This window comes from Eleutherodactylus coqui, chromosome 9 (assembly GCF_035609145.1).
Source record: "Eleutherodactylus coqui strain aEleCoq1 chromosome 9, aEleCoq1.hap1, whole genome shotgun sequence".
NCBI classification, from domain to species: domain Eukaryota; kingdom Metazoa; phylum Chordata; class Amphibia; order Anura; family Eleutherodactylidae; genus Eleutherodactylus; species Eleutherodactylus coqui.
In genome coordinates, this window is record NC_089845.1 from 167,681,937 (window position 1) to 167,701,876 (window position 19,940).

Here is a 19,940-nt window from a genome sequence, read left to right on the forward strand (position 1 = left end):
CCCCCCCGAGTGTCAGCGGGTCGTTATCCCGTATTCCCCCCCCCCCCGAGTGTCAGCGGGTCGTTATCCCGCCCCCCCCCCCCCCCGAGTGTCAGCGGGTCGTTATCCCCCCCCCCCCGAGTGTCAGCGGGTCGTTATCCCGTCCCCCCCCCCCCGAGTGTCAGCGGGTCGTTATCCCGTATCCCGTCCCCCCCCCCCGAGTGTCAGCGGGTCGTTATCCCGTATTCCCCCCCCCCCCCCCGAGTGTCAGCGGGTCGTTATCCCGCCCCCCCCCCCCCCCCCCCGAGTGTCAGCGGGTCGTTATCCCGCCCCCCCCCCCCCCCCCGAGTGTCAGCGGGTCGTTATCCTGTTCTCCCCCCCGAGTGTCAGCGGGTCGTTATCCCGTCCCCCCGAGTGTCAGCGGGTCGTTATCTCGCCCCCCCCCCCCCCCCCCCGAGTGTCAGCGGGTCGTTATCCTGTTCTCCCCCCCGAGTGTCAGCGGGTCGTTATCCCGTCCCCCCGAGCGTCAGCGGGTCAGTGTCTGACTCCCCCAAGTGCCATGGTGGATAAGCGGCAGCTGGCTCTGGGCTGCAGGACCCTCTGTGACCCGCGGGATACTTTTGCACAATGTCCCTGATAAGGAGGTCGTTGCCCGCGAGCGCAGTACAAATTACTTGTTGCTGCAGAGACCAAATATTGGCCTCATTTTGGGGCCGCGGCCGTCCAGCCAGGGGCCTCCAGACTCGCTGCTCCCGTGTGACGGGGCGAATGTCACGTTACATGGAGTATCAGATACCTGAAATGTGGCGCTTCTTCAGGGACTTTATTGTCTCTTGAATGCTTCTGGCTCCCCCGCTATCCGCTCGGGGGTCCGGCGGCACGCATCGCGCTTTCTGTTGGTGATACTTCAGAGGAGTCAAACATAAAGCTGCCTCCATGCAGGAAGAAAACCTGCTGCGCAATTAGTTGCAGTTTTCTGTCGGATTTTGTATATGTTCTTGCATTATGTGCGGATTTTCTGCGCAGGAGGTGGTGCTGCAGCTCCTGAGGACACGGGCAAACTTTATTAAAGGGCCATACCAGAATTACAAGTTTTGCTCTATCCACGAAATAGGGGATAACCTGCTGATCTCAAGACCAGGAGGAGGAGGAGGAGACTGAATGCAGCGCTGGTCTTGCAAGCACACTAGCGCTCCATTCACTGTCAGGGGGACTGCAAAGCTACACGAGCCGCACCTGCTCAGGTGTTTACATCAGCCCCATTGCAATGAATGGAGTGGGGGTGTATCTATAGGGGATGCAGCCCATAAGGTACAAGGTAAAACGAAAAGGATATGTTTTCGGGTATCTTATCCTTAGCTTCGTTCTACACACTGTCTAAGCTTAAATCCTCTGGTGGCCCCTGCTTGTTCAGTGTCTCCAAGGTTGATGTAGAGCTAATATTTACCAACTACTGATGTAAAGAGATATCCAGGTATCTCCTCCTCTGCTTCATTCTGCACACTTCCCGGTGGCCCTGCTTGTTCAGTGTCTGCTCAGTTTCTCTTTGTTCCAAATGCAAATACTGGATTTCTAAAGAATTAAAGTGGCCAGTGATTTGTATTAGACACTCTGCGGATTCTAATGGGTCACCAAACAAAGATTTAGGAGCCTGGCAGCGCCTTATGCCCACTCTTCTGGTCATTTAGTGGAGGCTGATGGAAGAACAATCATTTGGCCAAGAGCCACTCACCGGCACTGTGTCACTTGCGCCGTCCTGACCCCGCGCTGCGGAGGGCTTTGGCTGCTCTCTCCACAGTAATTTGCAGATTTCACAAGAATGTTCTGTTTTTGTAAAGCTGTAATGATGATTTGTTACATTTCTTCTTAAATGTTACATTGTATATCAGCAGCTGCTCTCTACTGCCATCTGTAGGCCGACTGCAAATGTACCAGAGGAGGAAAGCCGAGAGCTGCCAGAGTTTGTCTGCATCCCCCGGACTTTACAGCAGACCTGAGCTTTCTGAACCGCAGCCGCGTCTACTGGGGGCTCATTCACATCAGCGCTGGAGGCTCCTTTAAAACCACTATTGCTGATTTTGAGAAAAAACGTGACGAAACAGAGCAGCAAGCTAAGTAATGCTGGACTGCAGGCTGGAAATGGATGGACCCCGTTATAGCCAATGAGGGTCCGCTCAGCTCCATCATAGGACGGATGCTCTCAGTCGCGGCCGCATTTTCCTCTGACCGAGCCGTCCCCTCATCTGCTGCGGTTTGCATGCTCTTTCATGTCCGGGTCCTGATTTTTAGGTGGTCTTCCCTGTTTTTCTGTTATGCTGTTTGCAGGCCACTTTCAGGCTGCTGTCGCACTCACTGCTATTGAAAGCGTTCCGTGCCGCGCTAAACGCTGTGCAGCGCCTCTATGGATTTCAGTGGGGCTTCGCTGACGAGCGTTCGCATGCGGCATTTTTAACGCTGTTATTTTTCAGCGCTGTCTGCTCTATTTTCGTGTGTTTAAGCACTTTTTAACGCACCCAATCGCCCATAGCGGTAAAACATGGCGTTTTACTAATGTGTGCGTGGCCTCAGGCAGCAGCAAGCATCCTCCTGACTTCCCATGCTGCATTGCTCTGTCACTTAAGCAGTTTAGCAGGGAGGCGTTATCTGAATGCCCACCCTCCTGAGACAGTCTGCCCGAATGGTTAGTAAGCCCACTATAATGTGAATAGCAGCAGGAGAGGCAGAGACCGAAGATAATCGCAGTGTCTGCAGATCTGTCAGGCTGCAGCCTGTAAGTGCATGGGAGCTGCCGGTGAAGATGGCTCCTCCTGTTACTATGGAAACATCCCTGAGTGCTTGTTGCTACAGAAGCTCTGTACTTAAGAGTGGATTGCAGAGAAGCAGGAAGGGAGCCCCCTAGTGGCAGATGCTTCAAGCATGATTTACTTTGGTAAATCAGCAACATTTTGTAATGCAAGTACATCAGAGAAATGATGAACACAAGCCAGCAGATGAGCAGAGGCTGTGTGTAGAGTTAGTGCCCCTTAAGTGCAGCCTCTTCTACTCCTCCAGCCCACCAGGGCCACGTACTTTATTACGTTTGCAGTGTATGATTGTTGAGGTGGCCGGACGCACCAGATGGGAGGCTGGTGGTTGAACGAACAATTGTCTTGCAGAGGCGGTGTCTTACCTGCTCAAGATTTTGGCAATTTTTTAACCTCATTAACATACCCGTTAAGCACACAGTCTGAGGTAAGACAAATATAAAACACAAGTTTATTTACTCTTTAGTATATGTAAGTAAAATAGTTAATTAACATATAGGCATTGAGATCACATGGGTAACAAAGTTAAGCATCAATACGTCACCGGATATTGTAGCATCACTCCGCAATCGGGGGATCTCCAGGTACGATTGTCAAGAGGATCCGGGAGTACGCCGGTACGTCTAACGGCCACAAGATGAGTCCCGACTCTTCCCTGAAGATCACTGCTATTTATGCCGTTCTTACACTACGTGGCATATCTGCTTCTGCGCAGTTATGGGTATATACGTCATTCTAATATGGCTATTCAGGTTCTAGACATGCGTAGTAGATGATTGGCAACACAATATATTGAATATTTTGTCCATGAAGTTATCACATCTGTGTTATATTATGAGTCATTCTTGCTGTCTTACCATATATGTCGATAATATTCTGCATTGAGCAGAATATTCAGACAGGTCATTAGTTCATTGAAGTTCTGGTTAACTCATACGGCAACTAGTTATTTGATTACACAATCATCCAGTTCAATCGTATCCCATACGTGTCACAATCGGTCCTTAATCATTCACTATTTGCCGTATGATACCATTAAAACTTTTGGTTTTCTACAGAATACCTTATATGCCATGAAACAATTCCATAGCGATAAAAGTATTACAACTATGGCCAATACCAAAACAGGATGTATTAGCCAATTAAGAGTGGTTTGTGCAGATGATGAATAACCCATAAAGATGTCATACCAATGGTGTGACGTGGCATCAGCAATAGCCGATCCCATCTTTACAATTTTGCCAGCTATTACAGTAGTACTTACAATATGCGTTGCCAAAGATCTATTAAGCAATTTAATATGTTGCTGTACTTCTTCTGTGTCTTCTAACAACTTTTTGAATTTGGTCAAATTTAGATCCCAATTTGACACATTTAAAGGCAGTGGTTGCCAATTGACAGCCACTGTCTTGTCTTGTTCGGGTAATAACACAAAGGTCTCATTTTCCCAAACAAGTGCAGATACGTTTCGCAAGCATCCTGAAAATGGGACAACCATCCCAGGTACAACAGGATGATTACTTGCCAAACATACCTCCTGTGGGGCTATTTCAACCATCATCTTAAAAGTGAGTGGCAGCACAGTCCATTCACATACATTGATCGTATTTTGTAATAAGCATGGTTCATAAACAGCCGATTGGACCTTGCATATGGTCCCTTCTAATGTATCATCACACAATGATAAATCATGAGTTCTATTTTGGTCATCAATGTAAATCCCGTTAAATCTAGGTACCCAGAAATGCATATCTTCTGGAACACCTATAAGTAAGGGGAGAACTACAAACTTACACATCACATTCTTTTTAGTAACATTGTATATGAATATGGTCCCTTTACATAATATATCATTGCAAACCATTTTCTGCGCCTCCAACTGTATCCAATCAGTCTCAGTTATAGTCTGATTGAACACGGTCCTCCACACTTGCTCATTGCCAGTCATGAGCATAGTTTGAAGTGTGTTCTTTTGTTGTTGCTGATAAATGGTCTGCAAGGTACATATTGACCAATTAACATAGTTAGATATGTTAGAATTTATTTCATATGAAAACCTATTAGATGCATCTTGGAAATCAAGCATTATTGTGTCCACATCCGTTTGCATACTAAAGGGCTGCCATATAGTGGGCATCCAGTTAGCCTGCAATGTGAGCACATCTTTAATACCACTTCCCGCGTTATGCATTCGATTAGCTAAAGTCTCTATATCAAAACCATTAATAGTCCCAGAAAGCGCTCCGTAGCCTCCGAGTAAGGTATCATACCAAGCTCGACGGGAACGCTTGGTAGGACAAGTCCTTGAGGGTGGAAACTGCACGGAGGCTTGTATAACAGTCTTTTGAGCATCTCGTCCCACCATGCGACAGGTGGATGGAACCCTTTTTATATGTCCAGGATCTATTTTAGAAGCATTAATGTTCACGAATACCAGGAACTGGCCCCACATGGCCCGATTCTCGATCTCCGTTGCATTCCCACACGTAATTACTTCTGTCTCATTTAAGGGAAATGAAAACTGCACTCCCGTATTTGTACAATTCTGAACATATTGTATCACCAGGGAGTAATTGAGATATGGCAACTCTTTTGGTCTCTGACAGCAGGACACTTTCACAAGTGACGTAATGTTTATTTGTCCCGTTGCCTTATGCAGTGCATATGAAGGACGGTAGGTCGAACTTATATGCGATAATGGATTTCCACTCCAGATAGTCCCATCAAAGGTAATATTCACGATATAACATTTCTGGTTGGCTTCACAAGTGAAGTTGTCTTGCTTCCTGGTTCGGGTTGAATTCCTCCAGCCCCACGAATAATCATTCCTTCCGGTGTCATTGACGCGGATCCCTGGCGTCCACGCATCACCTACTGCGAACACCGAACACATGACGCCAAGGATTCCAAAAATGATTATGTGATTCTAGAGAAGGCAAGGAAACAAGCATTATTCCCGCAAATAGCACTTTTCTTGTGGGACATATTCCCATTTCTCTACTCCGGGTCGCATAATAAGCAAAGTTCGATCTTTCCCCACAGCAATAACTTCTGCCGGGGAGGGCGGTCCTTGGTGATTCTGAACCCATATTTTGGCCCCTACATTAGTAACATCAGTTGAGCCAAAACCTTTATCTCCTCTTACAGTAAGTTCAGTGGGGGCCACCCCTTCTTCCACTTGTGTCAGATACACTGGTATTAATAGCAGCTGTGCCATGCGCTCCTTTTTCCCTATTATCAGAGGATCTGTTCCTAAATTTATCATGATTACTTTAATTTCCCCCTGATAATCTGCATCTATGACTCCCCCTAGGACTACTGCACTTCTCAGAGCAAAACTTGATCTAGTGGCTATCTGCCCGAAGTGATTCTCCGGGATCTTGCATCCTATCCCTGTGGGAATAGTACTCACCTTTCCCGGGGCTATCACCACCGTATCAAGAGCGTATAGATCCAACCCTGCAGCGGCAGGAGTGGCTCTATAAGGTGCCTGCGCATCTGGATTAATTTTCCAGTATAAGATTGTCTCTACCTTAGCTACATCTATACTGAGATTGGGTGTTAGCATGCGCATTAAGGGTGTCATAGAATCAGTGATGGGCCTGTTGTTGATAATCTGTAAGGCAGCAGTCAGATTATCTCTCCATTGACCATATTTGTCGGTCTCAGTGAGCTTCTTCAGGGTAGATTTTAATAACCCATTCATTCGTTCCACCAGGCCCGCGGCCTGTGGATAGTAGGGCATATGATATACCCATTCTATGTTGTTTTTACTGGCATACTCTTTTACCTGATTTCCGGTAAAATGTGAACCATTGTCTGTCTGGATCTGCAGGGGAGTCCCATAATACTGGGTAATAACTTCCAGAGTACGTAAAGTACTCCATTGTGTTGCTGTTTTACACGGGAATCCCACCATCAGACCTGAGAATGTATCTACTGCTGTACAAATATACTTACATCCTCTGCTCTCAGGGAGGGGCCCTACAAAATCCATCTGCCAAATCTGCGCTGGCAACTGGCCTCTCCCTATGTGTCCCATTACTGTATGAGGCACTTCTCGTTTTTGCACATGTTGACATACTGGACATTGCGCGATTACTTGTTTGATCATGTCCACTGTCAAAGGGATACCTCTTTCTTGTGCCCACCTGTAAGTGGCCTTCTCTCCCAAGTGTCCACTTTTTTGGTGAGCCCAAACAGCTGTACCTTGAAGCCATGCTTCCTTTTCCTTGTCAGGTTCTTGTATGGCAACAGAAATCGATGCTGCCGCATCTGCTTGAGAATTAAATAAACGTTCCAATGAGTCAAGAGGGACATGAGCATCAACATGAAACACTGTACTTTTGGTACTCCTAATGAATTCCTCTATGTCTTGCCAAAGCTCTTTCCCCCACAATTCCTTACCATGAATGTTCCAGTCGTTCTTCTTCCATCCCATGATCCAAGTGGCCAAACCATTGGCAACTGACCATGAGTCCGTATACAAATGACATTCTTGCCCTTGTTCCTGCTTCAGAGCTAAGAATACTGCACAAAGTTCTGCATATTGACTACTCTTACCTTCTCCTTCCATGACCAACGTCTTGTCTAATTTTGGATTAAAGGCTACACTTTTCCATCTACGTCTTCCACTGATATACTTGGCCGAACCATCCGTGAACCAAGCATGCTCTTTTTGGGAGTCTGTCAACTCAGAGTAAGGTATTCCCCACTTTACTGGGGATTCCTCCATTTGCGCTACTGGTGTAACCTGACCATCTGGAGGGATATCAGCTATCTTTTCATGCAGGGCAGCTATCCCTCCTTCACCTTTTTTCGCTCTTTCCGAGATGTACCATTTCCACTTAATGATACTCTGCTCCTGGGCATGTCCTATCCGATTGGACTTTGGATTAGATAATACCCAACTCATGATGGGTATTTGCGGCCTTAGAAGGACTATGTGTCCTGTCGTCAATTGTTCAGTATCCACCAGGGCCCAATAACATGCCAACAGCTGTTGCTCCAGTGGAGTGTATTTTTCTCCTGCATCTGGTAATTTCCGATTCCAGAAGCCTAGTGGCACTCTTTTGCCCCCTTGCTTCTGCCACAATGACCAGTTTGCATACATATGCTGAACTGATACATGAAGTTCTATCTCACCATCTTGTAAAGGCCATAAATCTACAGCCTGTTGTATGGCTTCTTTTACTGCCTCAAATGCAACCTGTTGCTCTTCTCCCCACGTGAACTCGTACTTCTTGCGAGTCACCTTGTAAAGAGGAGCAAGAAGCTGCCCCAGATGCGGAATGTGTTGTCTCCAGAATCCAAACAATCCTATGTAGGATTGTGTTTCCTTCTTGTCTTTCGGAGTGGGAAAATTTAAGATTTTCTGCCTTGCCTTAGGGAGAATCTCCCTATGGCCCTTATTCCATTGAATTCCTAAGAATTTCACAGTCTGAGAGGGGCCCTGCACCTTGCTATCATTTATTTCCCATCCTTTTTCTCGCAAATGATGTAACAGTCTGTCCAATTGTTTCTTTACAGATTGTTCATCCGGTCCCTGAATCATTATATCATCGATATAATGTGAAAACTGCATTTCTGATGGTAAATCAAACTCATCCAAATGTTCTGCCACCGTCCGGTGACAGATGGTTGGACTATGTATCCAACCTTGTGGCAATCGAGTGAACGTATATTGACGTCCTTGCCACGTAAAGGCAAACTGATCTTGTGCCTTTTCTTCTATTGGAATTGTGAAGAACGCTTGTGCGATATCAATCACAGCGTACCATTGTCCACTGTGACTTTGAATCTGCTCCACAATTGTAATGGTGTCTGGGACAGCTGCCGTCAAGGGAGGTGTTTGTTTATTCAACTCCCTGTAATCGACAGTCATCCTCCAAGACCCATCACTTTTCTTCACAGGCCATACCGGATTGTTCCATGCTGTGGTTGCAGGCCTCACAACCCCAGCATCGACCAAATCCTTAATGGTTTCTCCTATTTCCTTGTGACCTCCAGGAATTCTGTATTGCTTCATAGCAACCAGTTTTCCTGCAGGAGGGATGTGTACGGGTGGCATTTTGACCTTTCCCACCGTAACTGGACAAGCTTTTATCCCTATTTTCCTTACGCCAAAGGCAAACTTACCATCTTCGAGGTGTAGTGTCAATCCTTTCAGAATATCTATGCCAATGATATATTCCGGAATAGGTACTACTAACACCGTGTATTTACGTAAGGGCAAATTGCCCAATTTCAAAGTTACCTGTGTCTGTACTCCTTCGGTAACTTTTCCTCCCAATCCTGAAATATTAACTTTTGGACCTTTAAACTTTTTGGGATTTCCATAAATCAGAGTAGCCTCCGCCCCTGTATCTACTAAAGCTGGGACCCTTTGGACATTACCCCCTTTCCAATGTATGGCTAGCGGGACGTAGGGTCTGTCATCCCGCCTAACCCAGACAGGGGCTTGGCTTGCTACCTATGCGGAATCAGAATCTGATTCCTCCAGGAGCGGAGCAGATGGCTTCATATGGTCCTGCACTTGGCTAGCTACCATTGCAGCCATCTCCTTCCATGGATAGATCTTTTGAAAATCCTCCCATTCTAATTTCTTAGGTTCTAAATTAGTGACCTGCTTCTCTCTCTTTTTAGAAGTTTTTGGGGCCACTGAATCTTCCCTTTTATCCACCTTTTTGTTGGATAATACCTTCTGTTTATAAAGACGCCACAAATCACCTGTATCTTTTCCATCAATGGCGTCCTTGGAGACTCCAGCTTTCAGGAGAGCCTGAAACATATCTCTACGAGATACCCTTGGCACTCCTGAATCACCAGTCCCCTGGGAACTAGGATTCCTAGACCTATCACGATCTGTTCGCTTTTCCTCTCTATCCCAGTTTCCCATATCTTGCAATTCCCGCATTCTAGCCACGACCGCAGACATTGGCTCATTAGTCATGGATAGAAGTAGGGTCATCATCACGGCTTTATAAGCCGAAGGTGCAGTCTTAATTAAACGATTTCTAACTCCTGCTGTCAGCCGAGTCTCCAAATAATCTTCCATATGCTCGATGATAATTAATGAGACCCTCATAGCTTCCTCCTTCAACCTTTCAATGCCATCCCTGATAGTGTACCAAGGTTTGTCATTGATTGGAATGTCTGCCTCTGTTGGGAATTTATTAAGAAACCCATTGGTTACTATATTAAACAGGGAAATAGCACTTTCTCCTTGATGACTAGGAAAATATTCTCTAAAATTTCTACTGATTACTGGATCTCTAGTTAGAGTAACAAATCTCATTGCATCTTTTGGATCCAACATTACCCCAGTCGCCCCGTGCTCAAATAGACGGACCAACCATGGTATGTCAGATTCCCCAGGCCTTTGCCTAAATCTACTCAGTATATCATCAACTTCTGACTGAGAAAAATCCTCTAGGGTAAGCCTGGTGCGCCTATGTGGCACCAATTCTTCTTGCACCAACAGTCTCCCATCGGCATCGTACATATAGTTTCCCTGATCGTCATACCTGGGCAACCTTTGCCCATCATGACCTACGATAGGCTGGGTATCGGGTCCATATTCAGTAGTTTCCTTCCTTCTGCTAATGGGCTGGGCACGTTTTAAAGCAGGTGGATCAATTATTGGATTGGGTGGGTCTTCCCAATCCCCCTTATGCCAGTCCTCCTCCCCCGAAGAAGATGAGGAATCCCATAAGTCTCCATCCCACTTATCTGGGTCCCAGTTCACAGAAGCAGAAGCTATAGCTTTCGATACCTTTCACTTATCAACTTTACCTTTACGCCCCTTATATTTATTCTGAGCAACTTTTACAACAGCCTTTTCTGCAATATTCTGGTAATGTTCTATTTTTTCCTTTATCAGCCTTTGGTTACATTCCAACACCACTCTCTTTCCTTCAGATTCTGCTAACTTTTGTTCCGTCTGATTAAGTTTTCTTATTAGTTGGGACTTCTTCTTATGGATATTCCTATAGGCTGAGGCCAATACCCAATTTCTCCTACCCAACTGAACTGCGTCACCTGCCTTGGCAGGGGTCTCCTCGAGTACCTTAACGACATCGAGGGGCTCTGAATCTTTTAGCTTACTATCCCATGATTCTGCAAGCCCACTATGCATCAACTCCTGAGCTAATATATCATAGGGACCCTCGGACCAGCCGGGGATGTCTATTTTCTGAACGATTTTAGTTTTATCTTTCTTGGTTCTTTTTCTAAACATATTGTTGTCTTATTGGCAAAATGCCAATTGGTGAAACTTTTTGCGCAGAGTTCCCCCTTACAGAACTCACAAAATTTTGGCAACTTGCCAATTGGTGAAACTTTGCACAGAGGTCCCCTTTACTGCGAGAAACCACCCTGCAAATTGGCACCAATTTCCCAAGTCCTGTCTCAAAGTTACAGAACTCCGAAAGTTTTGGCAACGTGCCAATTTGGTGAAACTCTGCACAGAGTTCCCCTTTACAAAATTTTGGCAACGTGCCAATCTGGTGAAACTTTGCACAGAGGTCCCCTTTACGGCGAGGCACCACCCTGCAAACTGGCACCGATTTCCCGAGTCCTGCCTCAAAGTTACAGAACTCTGAAAATTCTGGCAACGTGCCAATTGGTGAAATTTTGCACAGAGTTCCCCTTTACAAAATTTTGGCAACGTGCCAATCTGGTGAAACTTTGCACAGAGGTCCCCTTTACGGCGAGGCACCACCCTGCAAACTGGCACCGATTTCCCGAGTCCTGCCTCAAAGTTACAGAACTCTGAAAATTTTGGCAACGTGCCAATTGGTGAAATTTTGCACAGCGGTCCCCTTTACTGCTAGACACCACCGTGCAAACTGGCACCAATCTCCCAAGTCCTGCTTCAAAGTTACAGAACTTATAATATTTTGGCAGTATGCCAATGGGTTCAACAAGGACTACTTACTGCAACTATCAATTTGTATTTACTATTATTACTCTATCACTTATCAAAGCAAAGTTATAACCATTTGAACCCCTTGGCAATGGGCCAAAAATCTAATATGGCGACAGCAACCCCCCCGTGCACTGAGAAGCACTGTCACAATACCAAATTATACAGTAATATAACCTTACCAAAGACAACAATATCCTGCCGACTACGCCAATTTATGTCTTACCTGCTCAAGATTTTGGCAATTTTTTAACCTCATTAACATACCCGTTAAGCACACAGTCTGAGGTAAGACAAATATAAAACACAAGTTTATTTACTCTTTAGTATATGTAAGTAAAATAGTTAATTAACATATAGGCATTGAGATCACATGGGTAACAAAGTTAAGCATCAATACGTCACCGGATATTGTAGCATCACTCCGCAATCGGGGGATCTCCAGGTACGATTGTCAAGAGGATCCGGGAGTACGCCGGTACGTCTAACGGCCACAAGATGAGTCCCGACTCTTCCCTGAAGATCACTGCTATTTATGCCGTTCTTACACTACGTGGCATATCTGCTTCTGCGCAGTTATGGGTATATACGTCATTCTAATATGGCTATTCAGGTTCTAGACATGCGTAGTAGATGATTGGCAACACAATATATTGAATATTTTGTCCATGAAGTTATCACATCTGTGTTATATTATGAGTCATTCTTGCTGTCTTACCATATATGTCGATAATATTCTGCATTGAGCAGAATATTCAGACAGGTCATTAGTTCATTGAAGTTCTGGTTAACTCATACGGCAACTAGTTATTTGATTACACAATCATCCAGTTCAATCGTATCCCATACGTGTCACAGGCGGCCGCGCACATCTTAGACCGTATTGACTGTTAAACTCATTCAAACCAGCCGCACACATTCGATGACTGGATGGATGATCTTTCTGGAACATTCTTTGACATGTTCCAGATGTATTTTGCCCACTTACCTGGCTCCCTGTTCCCACGCTGCCACCCATGGACTCATCTGTGCAGGCTGCGCACGCACACACTGTTCTCTATGGGAGTGCATGCACACAGCCTGCAAAGGAGTCTGCTGCGGTGTCCATGGGTGACAATGCGGGAACAGGGAGCTGGGATTGGTTCGTCGACTGCTGGCTCTGATTGGCTGAGCCTGCGCTTGATGAACCAATCAGAGTAGTCTCTTGCTGGAGGTGCGGTCTTCAACCACCCGTTACAACTAAGAGATGCTTTGTTGGCGCTAACAAGGGCCCGGAGCTCCGGGAGTTCGCTTATTACTACTCGGATGAAATGTAACGCTCTCTCTGTCTGAACTCGCCCGTTTCCATCAGCTGTCAGTCTAGTGCATGCCACCCCCATCATTCACATCAGCGCTTTGGTTCCACTATTAACGGTTCTCTTCCACAGAACGGAAGCTGCCGGACGCTAAAGATCCTATAAAAAAAAAAATACAGGCTCGTTGATGGCGCCGAAATATGATGCATATTTGCGTGCGTAAAAACCGCGCTTTTGGCCGTTCCTCCAGGTTTTTGTGCACGTAAACGCGCTGCGCCTTTACTAGTGCTAATCCTAGCAGAAGGGGGCGCTGGTCTGAAGCTTCTCGCTCGCCCATCACTTCAATGGCCTATTTTAGGGCGTAATCTGCACCCAATAAGGACATGTTGTGTTTGTTTTCACGAAATGGAACATCGCCTGAAACATGGACTCAATGGGTTCTATTCACTGCATATTATACGCCGCGTGAACTTGCTTGAATGAGCCCTAACCATCACTGTCTTCCATGCAGCATCCTTTTACACCCGATTTTTAGCGGATCCGTCACATGACCTTCGCTTCTGTTGAATTTGATGGATCTGTTAAATGGAAGCTATTAGAAATCCACAGCAAGCGTTCCACAAGACCTTGTGAAGTAGCGCAGAATGTCCTTGTGGATTGATTCCCTCCTGTGTGAGCGGCCCCCTTGGATGTCTTTATACCGGCGGGTTTTTTTTGTTCCCCCCCCCCCCCCCCCCCCCCTGAATTTTCCTTAGAAATGTTGGCTTAGCCAATCGCAGCCATCACTTCCTGGAGGCGGGGACTTTCAGCCTCTAATCTAGGAAGGGCTGGCAGAAGACTAAAGACAAGTGCCGGAGCTGACGAGGAGACGCACCTGAGTGGACAGCGCCTCTTAGGGGATGTATTATTTTTTTTTTCTATGCAGCCAGGGCTTATTTTAGGGCTTTTAGAGTAGGATTCCGTACTGTAAAAGTTGCATCGTATGTAGAGTTGAACGAACACGCCCGTCCGAGCATTAGCATACCCGATGGTACTCGTTACTCGAGCGAGTACCACCCCGTGCCCGCGTGAAGGCGGCCTAACTGAACTTTTTTGACACTTTTCTTTGCAGGTGTGATTGTTCAGTTGCCAGGGTGGTGCACTGCATTAATTCGGAGAACTTAGCCCCGCCCCATCCCGCCTCCTTTCATTGCAAATAGTGCAGAGGGGCGGAGAGGAGGCAGAGAGGGGGCGGGAGCTCAGTTTCTGCTCCTGGGCTCTTCCATTCCCCCCCCCCCCCTCCCCTGCACACGAGGACAACGTATATCGGCTCGGCGTGAAAACCGATTGAAGTCGGTGGGGTCTGTTCTCTGCGTATTCCGCCCGTGGAGTCTGGCCCTGGGGCCATTTTAGACCAGCCGATTTATCATTTGAACAAGTGAATGGCGTCGCCGCTACCCCGTCCGCTCGGGCCGCCGGTTTATACCGGCAGATGCATCGTTGGCGCGTTCAGTCCTCCACATTCGCCGTATAAGTGGGCGGCTGGGCGCTGTAAACCCGACGCCAAGGGAACGAACCGGCGAGGCTTTAATGCTGTAGAAACTGAACGACAAGAAAAAATAATGATCGTTCGGTCTAAAAGCCCCTCCGAGCCGGAGCCTCGCTGTCAGACGGCCGAGACCCCGCCTTAAAGAGGAGCATTGTGGCCAGTAAGGGGTTAAGCTGATTGCAGGGGTTTTGCTCTCTGTTATCAGCTGTTTCAGGTTGGGGAACTGATCACCTTATTTGCAGTGGATTACATCTTCTGGTCATGTTTCAGTCTGCTGTTCCCTGTTATCAGCCAGACGGAGTCCAGAGTTGCTACTACCAGTCTGTTAGTTCAGAATTTCCTCCTGGCAGCGGATTATCGGGGGATGCCGTGCGCTAATGAGTGTTACTCGGACGGATCGTTTTGTCTTATGCCCCTCCCTCTTTGTGTCGCCCGTATTCCGCGCGGCTCTGTCCTGCGGCTCGCTTTATGGCGACCATCTGTCAGTAAAGGGGAGATAACTTTTTATCTTTAAACTTTCTTTTTGCACACCCCCCTCTTTGTTTACAAAACCATGTCAATTCAATTATTTTTTTTTTAAATTCTTTATTTATAAATTTTCCCAATAAGGGTGCGTTCAGATGACTGTATATCAGCTGGGTTTTCACGCCGGCCGATATACGTCGTCTCTCTCTGCAGGGGGAGGGGGCTGGAAGAGCCGGGAGCAGTGCTCTGAGCTCCCTCCTCCTCTCCACCCCCCCTGCACTATTTGCAATGAGAGGAGGTGGAACAGGGGTGGGGCTAAATTCCTGGAATTAGCTCCACCCCCATCCCGCCACTTTATAAATAGTGTAGGGGGGTGGAGAGGAGGCGGGACCTCAGAGCACTGCTCCCGGCTCTTCCAGCCTCCTCCCCTGCAGAGAGAGATGCCGTCTATTGCCTGACAACTACTTCTGGGCGGGAGTGTTTTATAGAATTTGGGGTGTTTTTTGTGAATGCCCCTGTAATGAGGAGGCCCGGCTTACTGTAAAGTATATTGCAAGGACCCTAGTGTTGGTTGTACGGATGACGGTTCGGATTTTGGAACAGTCTAAAAGCACCCCCTCCCCCAATAGCGCTGGCAATCTGATGCCGCATATCTGGAAATAACCGCCTCTTACTTGTGCTATGGGGGTCCGCCACTAATACTTGTCTCCTCTTTACAGGACCTTGGGGAGCGCAGCTTCAACTCAGCCGCACAGACGGAACCTGACAAACGCCTGAATGTAAGTAGGAAACCCCTTCATGAAGCCCTAAATGCTGATAATATAGAAAGTCCAATAATCCGCCACTTAACTAGAATGCAAAACTTCTCAGGCGGAAGCAAAATGTGCGTGGAGGGGCATTCTGAGCTGAGAGGGGTCTGCTGTGCGTGCTGCGGCGTGTGCGGACCAGAGCTTCATAGGGAACTACAGTGCTTGATGAGAGGCATGTTGCTTAGCCTGAGGGGTAGCCACCAAAAAGGGGCGCTGTTAGTACTTGGGGCACTGTTACTATTGGGACCACCTTAAGGAGGCACTATTACTGTTGGGGCCACCTTAAGGAGGCACTATTAGTACTTGGGGCACTATTACTGTTGGGGCCACCTTAAGGAGGCACTATTAGTGTTGGGACCACCTTAAGGAGGCACTATTAGTACTTGGGGCACTATTACTGTTGGGGCCACCAAGAGGAGGCATTATTAGTACTAGGAGCACTCTTACTGGAGGGGGGTGCTATTAGTACTGGGAGCACTATTACTATTAGGCCACTGAGAGGGGGCGCTATTAGTACTGGGAGCACTATTACTGGATGTGGCGCCCCCTCCAGTAATGGTGCTCGCAGTACTAATGGCGCCCCCTCCAGTAATGGTGCTCGCAGTACTAATGGCGCCCCCTCCAGTAATGGTGCTCGCAGTACTAATGGCGCCCCCTCCAGTAATGGTGCTCGCAGTACTAATGGCGCCCCCTCCAGTAATGGTGCTCCCAGTGCTATTAGTACTGGGAACACTATTGCTGCTTGGCCACTGAGGGGGCTCCATTAGTGCTGGGGCCACTAAAATAATAGTAAAAACACATGTGATAAGCCACTCCCTTAAGCACACCAAACCATGCCCCCTTTGCGTTGGCTGTTTTTTTTTTTGTTTTTTTTTTTTGTGACAAGCATCCACCGCTATTTACATGGAGTAGCCAAAGTAATGCTGCCACTTTTCGTACGTATGTCTAAATTCTTGGTTAGTTCCAAGCCACGCCCACTTTTCTAGACCCTTTTGAGAAGTGTTGCAACATCTGTTTTTGGCACAAATCAGTAGTAAATCTTTCTAAACTGATTCGTGCAAGAAGTAGGTGCGACTCCGCCTCTAATGTGCGCAGTCTCCGGAACGTTCTGGTCTCCGCCTCTAATGTGCGCAGTCTCCGGAACGTTCTGGTCTCCGCCTCTAATGTGCGCAGTCTCCGGAACGTTCTGGTCTCCGCCTCTAATGTGCGCAGTCTCCGGAACGTTCTGGTCTCCGCCTCTAATGTGCGCAGTCTCCGGAACGTTCTGGTCTCCGCCTCTAATGTGCGCAGTCTCCGGAACGTTCTGGTCTCCGCCTCTAATGTGCGCAGTCTCCGGAACGTTCTGGTCTCCGCCTCTAATGTGCGCAGTCTCCGGAACGTTCTGGTCTCCGCCTCTAATGTGCGCAGTCTCCGGAACGTTCTGGTCTCCGCCTCTAATGTGCGCAGTCTCCGGAACGTTCTGGTCTTCGCCTCTAATAAATGTGCGCAGTCTCTGGAACGTTCTGGTCTTCGCCTCTAATGTGCGCAGTCTCCGGAACGTTCTGGTCTCCGCCTCTAATAAATGTGCGCAGTCTCCGGAACGTTCTGGTCTCCGCCTCTAATAAATGTGCGCAGTCTCCGGAACGTTCTGGTCTCCGCCTCTAATAAATGTGCGCAGTCTCCGGAACGTTCTGGTCTTCGCCTCTAATAAATGTGCGCAGTCTCCGGAACGTTCTGGTCTTCGCCTCTAATAAATGTGCGCAGTCTCCGGAACGTTCTGGTCTCCGCCTCTAATAAATGTGCGCAGTCTCCGGAACTTTCCGGTCTTCGCCTCCCTGTACTCCTGCGCTCCCCCTCTTCTCCGTATGTCGGTTTTACGTCTTCTTGGTGATATTCGCCGCTTTGACTTCACATTTATTTTTTGGTGCAAATGATAAATTGGATAATAATTAAAAGCGGAGAAAATCAGCGAGAGGCGACTCCGCCTAAAGAACGCGTGAGCTTCTGGGGATTAGGAATTGGCTGCTCAATCTTCTAAGCTACGCTCCGCATTCTCATCGGGAATAGGAAGGCTGGCGCCCGCCAGAAGCAAATCTGCCGCTTAATCCCCCAGAAATACTCTACAAAGTCGCCTATAACTGTGCATATAGCCTGCGCCGAGCGGGACGTCCTAGGGGTCCTGGACAGAGGCGTCTGCTTCATGGGGGCGCCTATTCTGGAGAGCCCCTCTGACTACGACTACTGTAGATCGGAAAACCCCTTTAAGGGAAGAATCTTGCCGCAGGGTGGGGATGGCATGATAAAAGGGCCACCCCTCCTCCACTGTGCCTCCAGAGCAGCGCTCCCGACCCAGCGGACACAGGAAGCAATGTGACCGCTGCAACCAGAAATCGTGAGACCCCCGTGTGGCTCTAATGGCCCCCGCTCTTATAGACAGCGAGAGATGGAGATACAGAACCGAAAAAATAGAGAAGGAAACCGATGGGGTGACAGCGAAAAATAAAGGGGTGGTCAGCCTGGAAGACAAAGGTGAGCGGGAAAGGGAGATACAGGAGCAAGAGAGCTGTGTGCGCCGCTCCCACCTCCAGTCCTGCGGCCGCTCAGCCACACAGTTAAATTTAGAGGAATGGCTGCCGCCGCAGAAATATGCGGCTGCCCGTGTGAATGCCCCTTCAAGGCGCCGCCGCCCTCAACAGCTGCACGCCGCCAGTGTTCAAGAAAGCCTTCTGTCTCCTTGATTGCCAAATGGAGGCGGAGCCATTCATCACCACCAGGCCCCCTAGTGACCGCATGGGCTGCCTGCAATTAGGCATGCCACTGGCTGCAACCAATCATGCGAGATCTGAGGGTGGCAACCCAAGTGGACGGGATGGGTTGGCAGTGCTGGACGATAGGCACGGTGAGGGTGTAAAATGTCGAAGGGGCCCACGGTGGGCCACCTCGCCTGCTGCAGGTCTTCTCTGTAGATCTCCCTCTGATTTGCTGGTTTGGGATTCGGTTTTCAACTGTCCAAGATGGCTGCTACAATTTTCTAGCTGCCTGATACGCCTTGTGCACTGCTGTCTGATTGGCCAGTGCTGATCATGTGAGCAGTGTTGGCCAATCAGAGTAGGTATCTGCGATGGTAGTCTGACGCTAGAAATGCACTGCCGGGGATAGATGGCCTGAAGATTGTCGGCCATCTTGGATGACTGAAAACCAGACCCACAACTAACGCATTGGACGGTGAGTAAAAGAAATGAAAAAGGAGGGTGGAGCCAGACCCAGTGAGGGGGGGTGGGGCCAGACCCAGTGAGGGGGGGTGGGGCCAGACCCAGTGAGGGGGGGTGGGGCCAGACCCAGTGAGGGGGGGTGGGGCCAGACCCAGTGAGGGGGGGGGGGGCCAGACCCAGTGAGGGGGGGGGGTGTGGGGACAGACCCAGTGAGGGGGGGTGGGGCCAGACCCAGTGAGGGGTGGGGCCAGACCCAGTGAGGGGGGGTGGGGCCAGACCCAGTGAGGGGGGGGGGCAGACCCAGCGAGGGGGGGGGGGGCAGACCCAGTGAGGGGGGGGGCAGACCCAGTGAGGGGGGGGGGCAGACCCAGTGAGGGGGGGGGGCAGACCCAGTGAGGGGGGGGGGCCAGACCCAGTGAGGGGGGGGGGCAGACCCAGTGAGGGGGGGGGGGGGGGGCAGACCCAGTGAGGGGGGGGGGGGGGGCCAGACCCAGTGAGAAGGGGGGGGGGGCCAGACCCAGTGAGGGGGGTGGAATATTCATGGAGTACAAAGTGTTTCCAATGATTGAGTATTCTGAATGGTGGAGGTGCTGCCAACCAGATGACGCTCCACCAGTGTGAGCGTGAGTGTAGCGAAAAGGATCTGAAAAGAACTGGTATGGAGGCGCCACCCTCTAAGCTACGAGAAGATGAAGAGGGCACTTCTTTATTTTTTCACAAATTAAAAACCAGCAATGGAATACGCGTTTCGGGGACGAACCCCTTCGTCAGTTCGGCTGGATAGGACAACAGGATGCCTGGGGGTGACACGACTCCAAAGGTGTATTGGATGTGTCGGAGGACAGGGGAGACAGAAGTGTCCTATCCAGCCGAACTGACGAAGGGGTGAAAAAGTAAAGAAGTGCTTGCACCATCACACATTGGACCTTGATCTTCATCTTTT

General features: G+C 48.6%; 1 protein-coding gene across 1 annotated transcript in view; it reads left to right on the forward strand.

Moving 5' to 3' along the window:
• Positions 1 to 19,940, forward strand: part of ST3GAL1 (ST3 beta-galactoside alpha-2,3-sialyltransferase 1) — a 142,167-nt gene that overhangs the window by 12,901 nt on the left and 109,326 nt on the right. The window contains exon 2 of the mRNA XM_066578766.1: positions 15,717 to 15,776. The gene's annotated coding sequence lies outside the window, so the exon portion shown is untranslated. The remainder of the gene's footprint in view (positions 1 to 15,716; positions 15,777 to 19,940) is intronic.